The sequence below is a fragment of the Globicephala melas genome, chromosome 4 (genome assembly GCF_963455315.2).
Source record: "Globicephala melas chromosome 4, mGloMel1.2, whole genome shotgun sequence".
NCBI lineage: Eukaryota > Metazoa > Chordata > Mammalia > Artiodactyla > Delphinidae > Globicephala > Globicephala melas.
This window is the reverse complement of record NC_083317.1, coordinates 61,205,283-61,226,134: the sequence shown is the minus strand read 5'-3', so window position 1 is coordinate 61,226,134 and position 20,852 is coordinate 61,205,283. Positions and strand designations below refer to the sequence as shown.

At 38.2% G+C, this 20,852-nt stretch overlaps 1 long non-coding RNA gene across 3 annotated transcripts in view; it reads right to left on the bottom strand.

Annotated features, from left to right (window-relative positions):
- LOC115853600 (uncharacterized) overlaps nt 1-20,852 on the bottom strand; it is a 393,922-nt gene that overhangs the window by 239,091 nt on the left and 133,979 nt on the right. For all 3 annotated transcript variants that reach the window (XR_011377418.1, XR_009563702.2, XR_011377417.1), the window contains exon 3: nt 13,192-13,243. This is a non-coding gene — a long non-coding RNA (uncharacterized lncRNA). The remainder of the gene's footprint in view (nt 1-13,191; nt 13,244-20,852) is intronic.

Below are 20,852 nucleotides of genomic sequence, written 5' to 3'. Positions count from 1 at the left end.
TCATAATGCACTGCACTTTTTCAGTTCAGTGTGTTTATCTCTTACCTTACAGGACTCACTGGGGACATTCAGTGTCTTGTAACTTTTAATTGCCGATGAGCCTCTGGCAAGTGTGGCTTACACTAATGGACTGAAGATGTATGAGATGCTTTCAGTTATATCCAGAAAAGTGTCCCAGTCAATGGAAAATCTTTTTAATTGGGCTTTTATCAGGTCCTTCTCTGCTTCCTCAAAGCAGGGGAGGCTATTGGAAAGAGATCAGTGTGGGTTTTAGGGAGTGCTGACACATGCTTCTGAAGATGAATACAGTGGGTGGCTACTTTTGATATCATTGAAAATCACTTGCTGGAATGAAGTTGATATGGATCAGCCACAAGGGCTGTATTATTGATGGAGGACACAAATGAATTTGCAGCAGCATCTAAGTCTATTGATTCTATCCCCTCTACATTTTGAAAGTGTTCTATGGCCAGTAGCCTGAAGCTTTACCTCAGTGCAGGATATTTGGTAGAACTGACTACCTCAGAAAATGAATACACATCTGCTTACTGTACTACTACAGGTGTATTAATTTGCTAGGTCTGCCACAAGAAAATACCTAAAATTGGGTGGCTTAAACAACAGAAATTTGTCATCTGACAGTTCTGGAGTCTAGATGAAGATCAAAGTGTCAGCAGAGTTGCTTCCTTCCAAGGGCTATGGAAAAGAGTCTGTTCTATGCCTCTAAACTTGCTCTGGTGATTTTCTGGCAATCTTTGGTGTTCCTTGGCCTAGGGAAGCATCACCCTGATCTCTGCCTTCACATGACGTTCTCCCTGCGTGCATATCTGTACCCAAATTTCCCCCTTTTATAAGGACACCAGTCATATTGGACTAGGGCTCCACCCTACTCCAGCATGACATCATCTTAACTAATTACATCTGCAACAACCCTATTTTCAAATAAGGCCACATTCTGAGATACTAGGGGGTTAACACTTCAACATATGAATTTTGGAGAAATATGATTCAACCTTTAACGACAGGGAAGGAACAGACAGGGCCTATATCCTGCTTCATGGAATGAATATAATGTAAACTGTAGAATAATCCCAGAGGCCACAACCATGACCAGCACTCCACAGACAAGCCTCACAAAATTTGCAAATCTGACTCAAATGTGTAAGACATACAAATCAACTTATTTGCCCCTTTCCAACTTGTCAACTCTGTCTTGTGGCCATTTTACACAATCTGGGAGATCTGCTTATTAAAGATTACTTGTAGAACACAACTAAATAGTAGATCATTGAGGTAGAACAATTTCCTTTTTTTTTTTTTTTTTTTTTTTGCAGTACTCGGGCCTCTCACTGCTGTGGCCTCTCCTGTTGTGGAGCACAGGCTCAGCAGCCATGGCTCACGGGCCCAGCCACTTCACGGCAAGTGGGATCCTCCCAGACCGGGGCACGAACCCGCGTCCCCTGCATTGGCAGGCGGACTCTTAACCACTACACCACCAGGGAAGCCCAGAACAATTTGCTTTTGCAAAGTAATATTTATGTTCTACTTTTCACATTGGTTCCATTTTATATCACAGGCATATATATGGAAAATACTTGTATATAATGAGACAAAACTATGGAAAATATTTGTAAATCATATTTCCCATAGAAAATTTCTATTAAAATAGTAGTATAATAATCATGAAACTCTAGTAAATCCAAAGAAGACACTAAAATTAATCTGTAAAATTATACCTGATACTCTGTGGCAGTCCTCTTAGCAGTTTGGCTGAGATTGTCACCAGTGTCAAGCTACACTAACATTTCTACCTGTGAATTCAAGAGAAATATTCTACTTTTTCATACTTTATTTCATCATTTGAACTTAGCAGCTGCTTCCCCTAAATCTTTGCCTGGTAAGACTTGAAGAATTGTTAGACTAGTCCAGGTGGAAGAGACAATAAGACACAATTTAAGCGTTGAAATCCTTGCTTATCATTGGAGGTCAGCCTAAAATCTGCTGGGACATGTGGTTGTCTAGCAACCAACTAATGTCCTATAACGATCTACAAATTAATGCCTGTGCTGAATGAATGTTCTAGTCCAAACCCAAAGCTTTACACAGTTAATTGAAAGCTAATGTCCTCATTAGTGTCTGTTAGGGAGGCTCAACAAGTACAGTTTGCATGTGCTAAGTGTTGAATATTTATTAGACATGTTGTTTAATACAGAGTAGGAGGAACTGGGCAACCCATCTGGTGGTAACTATGAGAATAAAATGATTGTTTGGAACTGCCCAATCCATAAATATTTTCAGGAGAGCTGATGCCCACCCTACTGTTCACCACAACTGTTCATCTACACACATCTTCCTGGTTCCTGACTCTTTTTTTTTTTAGCAGGGTTTCAATATTACCAAGTCCACACTACTTCCAACCCAGTAAGTAGTGCTCAGACTGCTTATTATAGTCCCTGTCAATCATCTATAGTTTATCATAAATTATCAGGAAAAAAAAATGAACCTCTGTAGTTGATCTCTATAAGGCCCTTTTGGTTAATATTAAATAAGGGTAAATTAAAAATACATTGAAATTTAAGAAAGTTATGTTTGCCTTAACTTCTGCTCACATAACCACCCTGCACTTCTAGGAGTCATCCTGACATGTTCCTCCTTTGGTTGGTTGGTTGTCTTTTTCTTTTTTAATTGCTTTTTAAAACAGATAGCTATTTTAAGAAAACTCCTCTAAAGATCTAAAAACAGTTAAGTGATTGGTACTTGCTAAATTATTCAGTTGATATACTGACCATCTATTATGAATTTAGGATTATGCTGGATTCTGTGGGGGATAAAAGAGAAGTATTCCATGCAATTCTTCTCCCTTATTGCCAGGGAACCCACCTTCCTTTTAAGTGTCACAAACCGCTTTAAAAAAAAATAAAGTAGGACTTGCAACTATTTCCCTTTGGTACCCAATTCCTTTCACGGTGTTTCCACAGACTCCACTTCTATTGTTAGCCCCATAATTAAGCCCTGACTTAATTCGGTCTGCTATGATACAATTTCTTTAGGCCAAGGACAGTGTCTTCCTTTTCGTACCATGTGATCTAGCATGAGTGAACATAAGCCCAGAACATAGTAGGTGCTCAATGAGTATTTGCTGAATGAATGAATGATTGAATGATTATTTTATACTCTCTCACCCAGTCTATTAACATGTCGATGATGCTTCTGGATATGCTTAAAGGACATTTCTATGGCCACTGAAGAGAAAATTCTATGTGAAATTAAAGCCCAAGGCTGCTGTCAAAATTCTGCCTTATTAGTAACCTAAACCAATCAACTTAGATATAAAGTCAGTCCATTAGCAAAAACAAATATCTTTTTGGTAGCTTTGTATGTTAGCACTATCCAACAGAGCCTTCTGAGATGATATAAATATTCTGTATTTGCACTGTAAAATACAGTAACCACTAGCCCTACATGGCTGATGTGACTGAGGAACTACATGTTTAATTTTATTTAATTGCAATTAATGTAAATAGCCACAAATATTAGACAACACAATTCTATATGATTCAGAATGTGAATGGATGTTAAATACATCCCAGTGTTTTGCAATTAAACACACCCCAACGTGCCACCACAGGTGGTAACACAATTTAGTTTCCTGACTTGTAACGGTCCATATTTCTAGTACACTTCTTAGTCTAATGAAGTCTAGCTTAATTATGGGAACTTCCATTTTGTAGCCATAATGTAACACTACATTTACCAGTTTTCTTAATTCTCTGATGCCACTGAATAGCACCCTTATTTTGATAGCAGCTTTTCAGAAAACAAGGAAAAAAGAAAAAAGAATATTCTACCATTTCTCAATACAACTTTTTTAAACTTCAGAAATATTATAATATGAAAATATGTTTATCTTAGAATTTTAAAATAGAGAATTATTTAGACTTTTGATGTAGAAAACATACAATAATTCCACTTGTGTCCACAGTTGTGTTCTAAAAATATGGTAACAACACATACTACATTCTTGAATAAAGGTTTGATTTCTCTTTGAAAAACAATAGAGTTTTAAAATCCATATATACTTCAAATATTTGTGCTTTTTAAGCTTTAAACTAATTAGCAGTTTTATTAAATGTGCTAGCTTTTTAACACAGCACGTTGGGCAGCACTGGTGTTATTCTCTGCCTTTCTCTCTATAATTTTTAACCTCGAATTCTCTCTCCTTTTATACCTGGCTACTTCACTGAGTCCCTAAAGTCTCTTCATCTCAGAAGGATATTTTTGCCATTCATTGCATTATCTAATTAGAGCCTTGTTCTTTGCATTTAAACTGATGATTCTTTCACTCTTAAAAATAACTAAATTCAGTTGCTTTTAAATTCACACAGCTTTCAATTAATTTTGTACTTCACCTCAGTAGCCCTCAATTTTTCAAAAAAGGTGTTCTTAAAAAAATCCTTTCATAGCCAAGTACTGTAGTGTAAAAACTTACACTTTGAAAATTCAGAAAGAAAAAATTCATTTCACTAAAGTAATAATTTGCTGAGACAAAGAAGAAAAATTTTTAAATACAGGAGAGCTGAAGGCCAAGTGTCTCTGTGGCTATTTTAACATATTCCCTACCCTAAACACAAGTCCCAAATGTGACATCTGGCACTGAAGCTGTGCTCTCCTAGATAAAGGTAATGATAACACCAGTAATAAAAAAATAATGTACCCTTATGTGTCAGGCTCTCTCTCTTTCTCGCACACAGACACACACACACACACCATGCCCCACTGTGGGACATCATTACTGTCATTTCTCAAGGAATAGAAAACAAAAGCCAGCAGTCACAGCCAGTAACTGTTAGTGGTTCTCCACAGCCCTTACTGAATTTCCCAATCTTTCCTTGAAATAACCACCTAGAATTTGGCAAGAGCTCAAATTTAAACTTCCAGCTAGCCAGATCAATAATATTTATTCAGTTTCCTCACATATATGGCACTATTCTTGGCTCTGGTACAGAAGGAAATCCATGTACTATAGGATTTTTTTTTACATTTAAGCATATTTTCCTGAAAGGTATTTTTTTTTAACAGCTCTATTGATATGTAACTCACATACCATAAAATTCACCATTTAAACATTTAAAGTATACACAATTCTAGTAGCTTTAATATATTTACAGAATTGTGTAGCCATCACCACAATCTAATTCCAGAACATTTTCATTAGTTCCCAAAGAAACTTCTTACCCATTAGCAATCACCCATTTACCCTCAACCCCAGCCCTGGGCAACCACTAATTTATTTTCTCTTTCTATGGATTTGCCTCTTTGGGAAATTTCATATAAATGGAATCACACAATATGCAGTCTTTTGTGACTGGCTTCTTTCACTTTGTACAATATTTTCAAGGTGTATTCATATAGTAGCATGTACCAAATATTCATTCCATTTTCATTGTTAAAATATTCCCTTACATGAATATACTCCATTTTATGTATCCATTCATCAGTCGATGGATATTTGGGTTGTTTCTACTTTTGGGCTATCATAAATAATGCTGCTATGAACATTCATGTACAAGAGTTTTGTGTGAACATATGTTTTCTCTTCTCTGGGCTTAGACTTAGGAGTGGAATTGCTGAGTCATATGGTAAATCTATGTTTAACATTTTAAGGAGCTGCCAAAACTGTTTTCCAAGTGCACTATTTTACACTCCCACCAGCAATGTGTGAGGGTTCCAATTTCTCCATATCCAGCAGGACTTATTCTTACATCTTATCACATGAAACAGTTTAATAAAGGGGAATTTCACACAAACATAAAATTCAAGGAAGGTTTTCCAAAGGTTAATTTTGAAGTACTGTTGAATTACCCAGAATAAAGAAGGAAAAGGAAAAGTAAGAGTTCAATAGAGCTGATATTGGTCAGTTTGAGCCCTGGCTTGAAAAACATCTTATCTAAATATCAATTTTAGAGGTTCTTTCTCAATTCTAGAAGATAATCACTTAGAAGTGCCTGTCCAATTGAATTTCTTGCTTCTATCAATGCATATGACTTCCTTTGCCTAGTTAAGGACGTTATCTCTGGGTCCCAGGATAAGTTTGATCATGCCAACCATATATAAAATGCCTTATTGAGGACTGACATAGAAAATGTTCAGAATGTATATAACTATTACTATCTTCATAGTCATTGATATTTTAAAAATATATACCAAAAAAAGTGCTCATTAACCATGCTGAAAAATTACATTTTGTCATGACCCAACCTAAAGTTGGCCTTTCTGTCTAAATTTTCTAAATGGTAGAAATTTCAAACAATATTCATGTCTCCCTACAAAAACAAACAAAAATCATCTCCAGGCAAAAATGGGCTTTTTGTACATTCTAAGGTCATATAACCTCTAAAACTTTGACCTAAAAAATGTTTAATTCAGATGATATAGCACATTCCATGGTGCCTAGCAAAGTGCTGGACACATATTGGGAACTTAGTAAGTACTTAGTGAGGGAATGAAGGAAGGAAGAAAGGAGGGAGAAAAGGAAAAAAAGAAAAAGGAAGGAAGAAAGAAGAGGTGGAAGGAAGTTAATTAAGAAATTTAAGGATGCCCCTGAGACATAGAAAAGTAGATATTCACTAGAGTTTAAGAATATCCAGAGAGCAAGTGTCTGTACAAATTAAGTACCTCTGTAGTATGTTGTATAATACCATATTATGTGAAGCTTCATTAATATTTGCCCATGTATGAATAGAGACGATTATAACTGAGTTTAATTTACCTGGTGGATATCTGTCTCAATGACTAGATAAAAACCTGGGGTCTAAGGGAATGATAACGTATTATCGTGAGGCCTATCAGGAAAGCTTATAGGAGAAGACTGGGCACCAGAGTTAAACAGATCAGTTTAAGAAAGTGTTAATGCTGAATAGGTTAAAAGAGAGAAAGGTATAAAATGTATAACCCCTGAGAGCTGTAGAAAAATATGACTTCGAAAACTAATTTGAAATTCTCAGATATAAATTTCAGAGGTTCCAAAAGTCATCACCTTCAGTCTTAGGAAACCTCTCACCACTAAGTTTAGCCTGTGTGAAGGGAGAAGTACATGGAAAGTAGAGGCACAATGATTAAGGAGTCAAGCGACATAAGAGTAGAACCAGTTCTTTCAAATACCAAAACTATATAAACAGATATCATAAGATGATGAGTGTGACAGAATAAGCCTCTCCCCCAAAACACTAAATGTCCACATCCTTTAAACCAGTCTTCTTTTTATCAACCATCCTTCATCTAGAATTCAAACTGGAAATAATTCAATGAACTCATCTGTATTAAATACTATATTTACTCCTCCAGGTATATTTGTGTTTTATTTAGGATCATTTCCTTCTGTTAAAATAAATGATGCTGTGTTAGTACTCACCCAAGTGTCAGTGAGAGTCAGATGAGGAGATGCATTTTGAGTAGTCAGGGAAAGGGGTGTGGAGAAGGAAGCAGAGATGATCTCAGTAGCTCCTCAGAGCATATACCATAGTTAGCATCTTCACCACCTTTTGCAAAGTAATTTCTACACATCTGATTGGGGGGAAATGATACGTATGTACCAAGTAGATATTGAAGCTATCAATTAATTGTACTTTGGAGACATGGTCTGATTTTGAAGGAACAAGAAAATGTGAGGAAGTATAGAATATAGGCAAGTAGATTGGGGAAGAGTTCATGGTATAAATTTCAGTTTCTGGAATCAAGGTCAGGAGACATGAATTTGAGTCAAACAATGACAAAAAGTTTGTGTAATTCCCTTTCTCTTTTTTTCTTTCATCATCTGGAGTGTTAAAGCATCATTTTTTAAAAAGACAAAATCATGTTACTCGCACATATGTAAAATGAACACATGTCCAAGATTTTGATGAAGGACCCAAGAAGATATTACAACTGGTTCAAAAGAGAATGCAAAGTGCCACACAATTGTAGTCGGTAAGGAATGCTGAACTTACAAATGTAAAACTAGTAAAACTGATCTATATCCATAGAGTGATAATTAACTGCACTCTACCAGATGCATTTCTATAAATAGGTATTATTTGCATTGCTATCAGTTTTTTATAAATTAACTTTTATCTGGCAGAGTTGTAAAGTATGCTTATCAAAGATAAGCATCAAACAGGGTGCTCATCAAATTTTAGTCTTTTGCAATTCTTCCTTAATATAGATTAGATGATCTCTTGGGTTCTTTCTAATTCTAATACTCAATTAGTTTCCACAATCAATAAAGGGAAAAACAGGTGAAGAAAAAAGGGTAAGAGAAGTAATGAACTGAGAAGTCTGAAAAAACTTAACTTTCACACTGCTAACCTGGTCTTGTCACCAATAAACTTCCTTCTGTCTCACATTCTGGAATTGGGTGCTTATTATTAATAGATTCCATATTAGTTTAAACAGAAAGGGGGAAAATCATAAATCACAAGAGACTCTAAATGTATTATACTCATGGATAAATGGCAAAGCTTTCATAGCACATTCACTGTATGCCAATGAAATAGCATGATCTTTGGTTGAAGTAAAATTTGTTCTTGGTTAGACTGACAAGGGTAATTAATGCTCCTGTAGAAAAGCCCTGATCCCAGTTACTTTATGTCACATGAAAGAAAATTCCCCTGTTCACTCCTCCCTCATCTGTGGTTCATATTGAGTTATGAATCACACAATGAAAGCCCTGCAAAGACAAGCAAAGTGGGGGCCAGGCTAACCCTGCAACAAAGCACACAGCCAGGACTGTAGGAAATGGCACATTTGCCTTCCTAGAGCAGAGCTGAGCAGGACTTGTTTCACAGGTTATGTTCTGAGAGAAGGATATCCAGGGCTTTTCCGAAGCTTCGGGTTATATTAGCATCTGTGGGCTATTTAGCCAGGTTTACCCTTCTCTCCCCCACACATATCCCTTCTTCTTTTCTCTCTCTCATCAGGGCATATCATTTAGTAGCAGACCACACCATTAGTGCAATGACAGAAAGGACAATTACATAGAACTCATACAGGAGTTATTTAAATTAGCATTTTAAAATTTGCTTACATTTACTGAACTCTTCCTAGAGGAAGTGTTCAATAAATGTTAGACATACTATGTTCACTATCTCATTTGATCCATCCATCAAGCCCAGGAGGTAGGTAGGCCCTGATGCTATTCTCATCTCTTGAGTGAAGATGGTAATTAACTTGACTGAAGTTCCATAGTTGATAAATGGCAAAGTTAGGCCTCAAACCTGGGTCTGACTGATACCAGACTTCCCATCTTAAGCATTGTACACATAGCTTCATCCCCACCACTCATCCCTACTGGGCCCTAACCATATTAGTGGGCAGGTTAAGAGTGATTCTACAACCCTCAGAGAGATAAATGGTAGATTATTTTATGCTCTCCCATTCTGAGCATGACCAGACATACTCTCTCCAGGCTGTGGTAAACATAGATCTGTACCTGTGTGCAGGGAGAAACTGAAGAGCTTAGGACAGCACAGAACTGATGTTGCTCTACTTCCCACTCACTGCTACCTTTTTTTTTTTTTTTCCCTGAACGAGCCTACCCTAACAAAGAGAAGAAAGAAGGGTTTACTTTTTACCAAAGTTCGTTCTGGGCAGTAAGGTTTTCCTTGAGCAAAATAAATACAATGAGGTCTGAGAGTTCTTTGCAAGACCTCACAACCCTATCCTTTAAAGTTTCACAATTCTCATTATTAGGAATTCCCTCTATAAGAAATTCTTTCCTTTGTGTTCAGCATTGCTAGGCAGTAAAATTAGATCAGATTTTGGAGGAAGACAAATCTCACCTGTATCCTTTACTAACTGGGTTAATTCCTGACCAGTTTTTAGCCCACTTCCTCATCTGCGAAACCTACTGATTGAACAAGAAAATTCCCTTATTCAAAAGTTGTTTACATTGGGCTATCCTGGTGGCGCAGTGGTTGAGAGTCTGCCTGCCGATGCAGGGGACAGGGGTTCATGCTCCGGTCCGGGAAGATCCCACATGCCGCGGAGCGGCTAGGCCCATGAGCCATGGCCGCTGAGCCTGCGCGTCCGGAGCCTGTGCTCCGCAATGGGAGAGGCCACAGCAGTGAGAGGCCCGCGTACCGGGAAAAAAAAAAAAAAAAAAAAAAAGTTGTTTACACTTCCTCCTTTAAATGCAAAGTTTCCTAAAATTACTAGCACTTTATTGCTAATTTGGTAACAAGATAATCTTTCTCTTCAATAGACCTTGGGAAAATGGTTGTTCTAGTAGAAAAAAGGGAGACTCAAAAATTGAAAGAATGAACAATTAAAGAGAGAGGTGGAAAAAATTACCAAAGATACACTATCACTAAATCACAAAAAATCACCTCGGGAGTAGTGATTCAAAACCTGTATCACAGGTGGTAAAGAGAGGAGGTGAAGGAAAGGATGTTAATACAAAGGATTGATAATATGAAGGACACTAAAGCATCAATATGTTTATTGCCTTGGCAAAAAATCTTTTCTTTAATCATGCAATATTGCCTTTGGGCTTTATACACGTCTTGAACATAGCAGACTTTCAGGACCATGCAGAGCCCTAGGGCAACATTATATTTAAAAAGTCATCACTATATCTTTAAAGGATACAAAACAGGTATGCTGCATTTTATTTTTCATTTTGTTTTTCACTTACAAAAATGATACCTGGCACATCAACCAACTAGCAAAACACAGCTGTGAGTTAAAAGACTAACTACCAGCCCAGAAGACTGTTGAGGTCAAAAAAGGCAATATAAGACCATCATCTACCATTGCCCCTTCCAGCCCACTTTGTCACTACCATCACTTCCCCACACACATATACTCATGTCCAGCATTTTTTAACTTAACAAAGGAAAAGAAGATGTAACTAAACTGTGTGTATGACTGTGTATAATTCACTTTTCTGTTAATTAAGACTGGTGTCTTGCAATGTTGGACTCCAGGGATTCCCCAAGGCCCAACCCATCACTAGCTCTGTATCACTTCTTTTCTACCACTCAGTGTCCTTTCTCCCTGATGCCCATATTGGAAAGAAATTAAAAAATGATTATAGGCATGCGCAGTTAGGTCCTGTACCAGCGTCCTGAGCAGCCTCACGGGCTTCCTCCCTGCACAGCCTGTGAGTGACAACCCTTTCCTCACACCTGACTGGGCCTGTGGGGCGAGGAGGTGCTGCACAAAAGGAAATCTGAGGCACAGAGAAGTTAACTGCCTGGTCCAAGATCACAGAACTACCGTTGGCTGACAGGGTCTTGGTGCTCCAGCCGGTGTCAGGACTGAGCCCCTGAGGTGGGAGAGCTGAGTTCAGGACATTGGACCACCAGAGACCCCCTAATAGGCCCCATGTAATATCAATCTGCAAGAGCTCTCCCAGAGATCTCCGTCTCAACGTTAAGACCCAGCTCCACTCAACGACCAGCAAGCTCCAGTGCTGGATACCCCATGCCAAACAACTAGCAAGACAGGAATACAACCCCACCTATTAGCAGAGAGGCTTCCTAAAATCATAATAAGGTCACAGACACTCCAAAACACACCACAGGACTTGGTCCTGCCTAGCAGAAAGACAAGATCCAGCCTCACCCACCAAAACACAGGCACCAGTTCCCTCCACCAGGAAGCCTACACAACCCACTGAACCAACCTTAGCCACTGGGGGTAGACACCAAAAACAACAGGAAGTACAAACCTGCTGCCTGTGAAAAGGAGACCCCAAACACAGTAAGTTAAGCAAAATGAGAAGACAGAGAAATACGCAGGAGATGAAGGAGCAAGGTAAAAACCCACCAGACCTAACAAATGAAGAGGAAATAGGCAGTCTACCTGAAAAAGAATTCATAGTAATGGTAGTAAAGATGATCCAAAATCTTGGAAATAGAATGGAGAAAATACAAGAAACATTTAACAAGGACCAAGAAGAAATAAAGAGCAAACAAACAATGATGAACAACACAATAAATGAAATTAAAAATTCTCTAGAAGGAATCAATAGCAGAATAACTGAGGCAGAAGAACGATAAGTAACCTGGAAGATAAAATAGTGGAAATAACTACTGCAGAGCAGAATAAGGAAAAAAGAATGAAAAGAATTTAGGACAATCTCAGAGACCTCTGAGATAACATTAAATGCACCAACATTCAAATTACAGGGGTCACAGAAGAAGAGAAAAAGAAAGGGACTGAGAAATTATTTGAAGAGATTATAGTTGAAAACTTCTCTAATACGGGAAAGAAAATAGTCAATCAAGTCCAGGAAGCGCAGAGAGTTCCATACAGGATAAATCCAAGGAAAAACATGCCAAGACACATAGTAATCAAACTATCAAAAATTAAATAAAAAGAAAAAATATTAAAAGCAGCAAGGGAAAAGCAACAAATAACACACAAGGGAATCCCCATAAGGTTAACAGCTGATCTTTCAGCAGAAACTCTGCAAGCCAGAAGGGAGCAGCAGGACATATTTAAAGTGATAAAAGGGAAATATCTAAAACCAAGATTACTCTACGCAGCAAGGATCTCATTCAGATTCGATGGAGTAATTAAAACCTTTACAGACAAGCAAAATTTAAGAGAATTCAGTACCACCCAAACCAGCTTTACAACAAATGCTAAAGGAACTTCTCTAGGCAGGGAACACAGAGAAGGAAAACACCTACAAAAACAAACCCAAAACAATTAAGAAACTAGTAGTAGGAACATACATATTGATAATTACCTTAAATGTAAATGGATTAAATGCTCCATCCAAAAGATATACACTGGCTGAATGGATACAAAAACAAGACCCGTACATATGCTGTCTACAAAGGACCCACTTCAGACCTAGGGACACATACAGACTGAAAGTGAGGGGATGGAAAAAGATATTCCATGCAAATGGAAATCAAACGAAATCTGAAGTAGCAATTCTCATATCAGACAAAATAGACTTTAAAGACTATTAAAAGAGACAAAGGAGGACACTACATAATGATCAAGGGATCAATCCAAGAAGAAGATATAACAATTGTAAATATTTATGCACCCAACATAGGAACACCTCAATGCATAAGGTAAATGCTAATAGCCATAAAAGGAGAAATCGACAGTAACACAGTCACAGTAGGGGACTTTAAAACCCCACTTTCACCAATGGACAGATCAACCAAAATGAAAATGAATAAGGAAACATACCTTAGAACATTCTATGACATAAATCACAGCAAGGTCCTTTTTGACCCACCTCCTAGAGAAAGGGAAATAAAAACAAGAATAAACAAATGGGACCTAATGAAACTTAAAAGCTTTTGCACAGCAAAGGAAACCATAAACAAGACCAAAAGACAACCCTCAGAATGGGAGAAAATATTTGCAAATGAAGCAACTGACAAAGGATTAATCTCCAAAATATACAAGCAGCTCGTGCAGCTCAAAATCAGAAAAACAAACAACCCAATCCAAAAAATGGGCAGAAGATCTAAATAGATATTTCTCCAAAGAAGATATACAGATTTCCATCAAACACATGAAAGGATTCTCAACATCACTGATCATTAGAGAAATGCAAATCAAAACTACAATGAGGTATCACCTCACACCAGTCAGAATGGCCATCATCAAAAAATCTACAGGGCTCCCCTGGTGGCGCAGTGCTTGAGAGTCCGCCTGCCGATGCAGGAGACGCGGGTTTGTGCCCCGGTCTGGGAGGATCCCACATACCGCGGAGCGGCTGGGCCCATGAACCATGGCCGCTGAGCCTGCGCGTCCGGAGCCTGTGCTCCGCAACGGGAGGGGCCGCAACAGTGAGAGGCCCGCGTACCGCCAAAAAATAAAAAATAAAATAAAAAATCTACAAACAATAAATGCTGGAGAGGGTGTGGAGAAAAGGGAACCCTCTTGCACTGCTGGTGGGAATGTTAACTGATACAGCCACTATGGAGAACAGTATGGACGTTCCTTAAAAAACTAAAAATAGGACTACCATACGAGCCAGCAACACCACTACTGGGCATATACCCTGAGAAAACCATAATTCAAAAAGACACATGCACCCCAATATTCATTGCAGTTCTAGTTACAATAGCCAGGACATGGAAGCAACCTAAGTGTCCATCAACAGATAAATGGATAAAGAAGATGTGGCACATATATACAATGGAATATTATTCAGCCATAAAAAGAAATGAAACTGAGTTATTTGTAATGAGGTGGATGGACCTAGAGTCTGTCATACAGAGTGAAGTAAGTCAGAAAGAGAAAAACAAATACCGTATGCTAACACATATATATGGAATTGAAAATAAAAGGTTCTGAAGAACCTAGGGGCAGGACAGGAATAAAGATGCAGACATAGAGAATGGACTTGAGGACATGGGGTGGGGAAGGGTAAACTGGGAAGAAGTGAGAGAGTGGCATGGACGTACGTACACTACCAATTGTAAAACAGATAGCTAGTGGGAAGTAGCCGCATAGCACAGGGAGATCAGCTCAGTGCTTTGTGACTACCTAGAGGGGTGTGATAGGGAGGGTGTGAGGGAGATGCAAGAGGGAGGAGATGCAAGAGGGAGGAGATATATGTATATGTATAGCTGATTCACTTTGTTATACAGCAGAAACTAACACAACAATGTAAAGCAATTATACTCCAATAAAGATGTTAAAAAATAAATAATAATTATAATGGATGAGCCTATTTTGTTTGTGCTTCAAAGAGCTTCTAGGAACAAAGCCCAAAGAGAAAAAACATTACTAGGATGATTCCACATTTAACTAAGAGATTCTTGGACTCTCAGTTGAGAAAAAAAAAGAATGGCCATCTAGTCACACTGAATATTTATTGAGACCTCACTGGTATGCTAATGCTAGGCTTTTGTTATTTTCATTGGAAGTCACAATTTCAGAGAGAAACAAAGGCAGCTTTTTATTGAAAAGGCACAGGGATAGAAGTCAAAAGACAAGGGATCCTGTTCCAGAATCTAACATTCAGTTCCAATGCCCTCTGACTTCTTCCCTCTGAATAGGGTTTACCTGACTGCCTTAAGGGGTTATGTGAGAATCAAGAGAGATAGTATATAGAAAAGTGCTTTATAATCTGTTAAGTATTATATAAATATATATTAAACTGCACATAAAATCATTAATTAAAAAACAAACACACCTTGGAAATTTAATGAAACCAAGGTGAACACCACTATTGCAATTAATTCCTCTCATCTTATAAAATGTACAACAGTAGTAGGGACAAAATAAATGTTTAAATAAATGTATCAGGGTCTGTGTGGTCAGCAGCGCTCACTCACTGGCAAAGAGTCTCACTACTCCACCTCAGTCTCCCAGTACACATGGCTCCAATTCATGCCTCAGCAAAAGTAAAATATATATAATTTTTTCAGTATTGCTTACGAACATCAGAAACTGCAATGTCGAACACACCTATGTCAAAGGCTGAAGTATGGTGGCAGAAGGGGTCTTCCAGTGACAGGTGTAGTTAGCATACAATGCCAAAACTTTTCTCAAATTACTTCCACCCAGTCTAACCCTACCTGTCCATCTCACAAGTGAGACATGGTGTGGGAATATCTGGGGAACAGGGATTATTTCCCACTTACTTCCAAATTTCCAAGGCAGGAAGGGTAGATATCCTACTTATTGGAAACATTTAAAAACTATTGAAAATAGTTAAACTATACAGCCTGTGGTTTAATGCTCTTTAAATTGCATCAGTTAAAATGCAACAGTTTAATCAAAATAGACAAATTTATAACACTGAAAATTTAAGTATTTTAATATAACTTAACATAACACTTTAATCATTTCTATCTGGCTGACATTTTTCACGCTAGCTATACAAAACTTACTGATATATGTCATCAACACTGCATCATTTTGCCTCACTGTGGCATAGACTCCCACTGGGGTAGTTGAATAGTTCACAGTGATTAGTCTTTCTCTGATAACTATTCCCAGTATAGAGGAGTGGGTTCCATAACTATGTGTATACTATGAGACCCTATCCCAAGTTGTATTTGACTGATTTAGGGTGGGCACCTATCCCCAAATTTTCTCCCAGGAATTTACTATACTTTCAAACTAAGAGGCACAATTACTTTGGTTCATTGAAGAATTGGTCCACTAACTGAGGTCTCTAGGACTTTCCCAGAACCTACTCCCAATGGCTGGTTGCCCAGTTCTTCCTTGGAATCTGTAAGATTGTCTAGCCTATGTCCAATTAATTCTTTTTTAGCCTAAGTCATTTAGAATTGATATAGCTACTTGCAGTCAAAAGAATCTTAATATAGAAATTGTAACACAAGTTTATTTTTCCTTTGCTTATTGTAGTGGGCAGAATTCTAAAATGGCCCACCAAATTCCCACACCTTGGTGTGTACTCCCTGTATAATTCCCTCCCCTTGAGTGGAGGCAGAACCTGTGAATATGATGGGAATTAAAATATCAAACTATGATTTTGCGGCAAATTCATTCACTAAATTCTATCTTAGATCCAGATCTAAAAAGATAAGGACTAGATTTGAGGAATTGAGGAAAAAACTCATGGACATTGGCCAATTCTATGTCCAAACTTTCTCAAACATCAAAATGATAGGAGAACCACAGAGACAAAGAGTTATATCAGAGTGAACAAAGCTCCCTGGGCACCCTTCTGTTTCTTGGAGGTAGGATACCTAGGGTGGTGGTGCTGACAGGCAGTCAGCATGGGGAAAGGAACCAGCCAGAGCAGAGTATCTGAAAAGGAGTTTCCCAAGATTTCTTCTATCCCCTGTGGGAGTGGCATGAAGGTGCACAGATATAACATATGCTTCCATATAGAACAAAGTTGTGCTCCTTAGCAAAGCAGCATTATACAGACTCATTTTAAGGGTTCTGGGTACTTAAATTTTTGATTGTGAGATCCCTTTATTTCTGAACCTCCACCTCAGATTATGCAACTCTTATTATCTGACCCTGCATTGTAGGATCTAAGATTTTTCCATTTCTGTTAATTTAGGTGCTTTCTGAGAACAGGGATGACCATATTCTGCCACACGTTTAGAAAGGTCAGCGCTGTAGCTGCTATACAATCTTCTTGGCAAGAAGAAAGAAAGAAAATTAAAAAAAATTGTCCTCAAGAGAAAGTGATGCATGTAAACATATAATTATAATACAGCATGAGACATGGCACAATGGAAACATAGACAAATTGCCATGGTAGAACAGAAACAAAGGGAACTAACTCCTTCTGGAGAAGGTTTTAGGTTGGAAGATAAATGCCATAACAAATTGGAAAAAAAATCATACAACTAGAAGCTTAAAAAGGTTAGATATTTGACAGAGGATGTTGATAATGGGGGAAGCTAAACATGTGTGAGAGCAGGGGGTAATGGGAAACCTCAGGTCCTTTCTCTTAATTTTGTTGTGAACCTAAAACTGCTACTTTAAAAATAAAGTCTTTTTAAAAAAGTAAATGAATAGACCATCAAATAAAATGAAATTTTAAGAAGGTAGATATTTTTACAAACAATACCAAATAGTAAACAAAAACTAAAAATTCCTGAACTGAAACATTTAATGTGGGGAAAGACCTAGAGCTCATTAAAAAGATTACGTGTGCAAGGACTCATTAAGAAGAGTGAGGTTCAAAAGTCATGTTACTGAGTTTACAGTCAGATGGCATTGCCTGTCATTCCCCAGATCATTTCCCATGCTTTCTGCTCTGTAGGAACAACTTTGAGTGGTGCTTTATTTGCATGTCAGACTAAAATGACATTGATCCAAACAGACACCAACACAGAATTGCAGAGGAAGCCCCACTGAGTCAGTGCTGGCAAAGGAGGACACCAACAAAGGAACGATTGAAGCCATGAAGTACAGGAAGTGTGTGGGCATAGGTGTGTGGGAAAGGATGTCAACACCATGAGTCAATGCCTGAGGACAGGTGGGGGTGGCCATATACACAGGGAAGAGAGAAGAAGTGGTCCCAGTATATAAATGAATGAAAGAGAGACGAACTGAAGCATAGGAGTTAAGTTATAGGATACAGGAGGAAGGAAGAAAAAGAGAAACAAGCAGAGTCCAAGAAGTAGATAGTAATAGAGGTTCAAAAACAGAGAAGGAGACAAGGATACCTGGTGGGGAAAGAGAGAGAGAGAGATTATCCATAATGGCAACTCAGTGGGGCAAAACTCCACTGTTTGCCTCTAGGTTTCACAAGACTGTCCATTCAGCGTGTTCTATGGAACACCATGCCCTAGAAATATTTTCTATTTTTTTTTAGGACAAGAAAGAACTTTGCTCTGTGTTTTCTCCACCTCCATCTATACTGCCACCCCTCTTCCCCAGTGTGCAATTTCAGCAATATTTCTCTGTATCTTGAAAGCACACATATAACAAATAACCTACTATGATCATTGCAATATTTTTATTAAATTTCATAATTTTCTGATGGGGGAATTGGAACTTACAGAAGGAACATGCTTAGCCAATTCTTTAAAGGTAACTTCTGTCACCTGGGAAGAGAGGCACATTAATTATACTCTTGTGACCAAGCAACAATCCCTATTAAGATAGCCGAGAGCTGGGCAAGCAATATCCACAGCTATATTTAGCTAAGGGCCAATTGCCACTCTGCACTCCAGTTCAGCCCGCAAAGCCAAAGAGGAATGTAACAGCAGCACCATGAGGACTCCTGAATGCAGCTATAGCATAATGCTATGGTCAGATGGAAGGGTCATTTCTGGCCTTTGAAGACCTGTCACGGGAGTGGAGGCAGAGCAGCATGCCTTCTTACGAACAGGAAAAAACTTAACTCTAGTAGAAGGAGAAAGGGATAAGACAAAAATAACTTTCCCACCTCTTTTTGCAATTTATGTAGTCACCTTCTTCTCTCCCTAGCCCTTATTAGGAAAATGTGACTGTCTGTTTCTCCAAATGCTGTAAAATCATACAATCATCTTCCAAATACGTGAACTGATCTACACAGGCAATTTTGCCAAATATCCTACTTACAGTGCAATTTCATAAAACAGGAAAGAAAAATAGGCTCATAAAAATGAAGAAAAAAATTAGATTCCTTCATTTGGCCACTAGATTTATGATAACATATTCTCTCATTTTTCTCCTTAAACTAGCAGTTTCAAGCGACAGGAAAGGGTCCGGAGACTGGGCTGAACTTCAGGTGGGTAAAATATGCTTAAGAGACTTTAAAAAAAAAGTGGAATCAAACTAAGAGCCAATCAAATAAAACACCATCCAAAGGAGCTGGGAAGAGAATCAGAAATGAGGTAGCAAGCAATGAACTGAGAGAGTAGGGTCTGTCCTAGTGGTACTTCCTTAGTGCAGGAGAGGGATTCAGGACCTTTCTGTAGAACTCATGTCCCTAGTCCACCTGAGCAGAGGAATCTCTGGGAGCCAGAGCCTGATGGCTCTGCACCCTGACCAGTGATTTTCCAGCCATTGCTTGAACCCTTTCAATGTCTAAAAAAATTACAACTTTACCAGGCAACTTATTCCATTGTTGGACACCTCTGGTTACCAGAAAAGATGATCACAAGATCTGAGTCAGAAAGTTCTGCCTTCTCTCTATTTTTCCATTATCTCTTAGTTTCACATTTATCTTTCTGCAGCTGCAGGCCTTGCCTGTATTTTTTCTTCTTCTTTCAACCCAAGGTCCTTTATTATTCTTAGTTGTCTTTTTTTCTTTCAAAAGTGAGCTCCTGCTGGCTTTTTGCTTTCTTCAACTATTTATCCAGGTATCTGACACCCCTTTTTGGATCCATTGTTGATGCTCGTCTTGCCATCATGATTGTGGGTTCATTAAAAAAGCTGAGTTGGCAGGTGCTCTCTGTGCAGCCAATTCGTTTCTAACTACATCCCTTCTTTTTCTTCTCATAGAAATGATTCACAATTGTATTCAGAACTTTATTTTTCAAGTGTTCCAACCCTTTGAGCCATAGAATAATATTTTATTATGGAAGCATCACAGTGGAAAAGGCACTCTCTTGAGGGGCACAGAAGGCATGTGTTGATGGCCAAATGAACACTACAATAGATGTTCCCCTTTAGGTAGCCCCTCAGGAGAGTTACTGCATACAACAGGAGTCCAACAGCACCACATGAAAAGTGGATGCTGAGCCAGGTCCACTCAGAATCTAAGTGGTTTGCTTTTGCTGACCAGGCCTTTAAGATGAGTGAGTCTAATTTTTGCTTCAACAAAATCACAATTCTCAATGAGTCATGGATATTTGGGTGGCTTTACAGTGGTTAAAATCACAAATGTCAAGTCCACAAATGTGAAAAGCCTACAGCAGAGATCAAAACACAAATGTTTATAGGAGCCAGGCAGGAAACATAAATGAGTAGCTCAGGATGGATGGAAGACAATAGCAAGTGGTAAAGGCTATGTTTAATTGGGAAGGAATAATAATCATAATCACAGCAAACACTGATATAGCAGTTATTCTGTACCAGGCATAAGTTGAAGAGTTTTACACATATTAATTTATTTAACCCTCCAAACCACGAGGTTCCCTTACTATCCCCCAATTTAAAGGTAGGAAAACTGAGACACAAAGCATTTAAGTTAGAAGCACATACCCCATGTAAAGTGGGCAAATACTACTCAAGTCCATCTAATTGCTGTCATTAAGATTAGTGTTCCAATGCTATCAAGTCTTATGACTTTATAAGAGAAGCTAGGAATTCAAATTTGTATGTGAAATCTTAGTTTTAAATTACGGCTTGTGATCTTTAAACATATTTTATGGACCACACATGTCTAGTATTCAGCCCAGAGGACACTAGCTTGTGTTTCCGGTATTTACTACACTTTAATAAAGGGATCGTCCTCAACAATGACATCT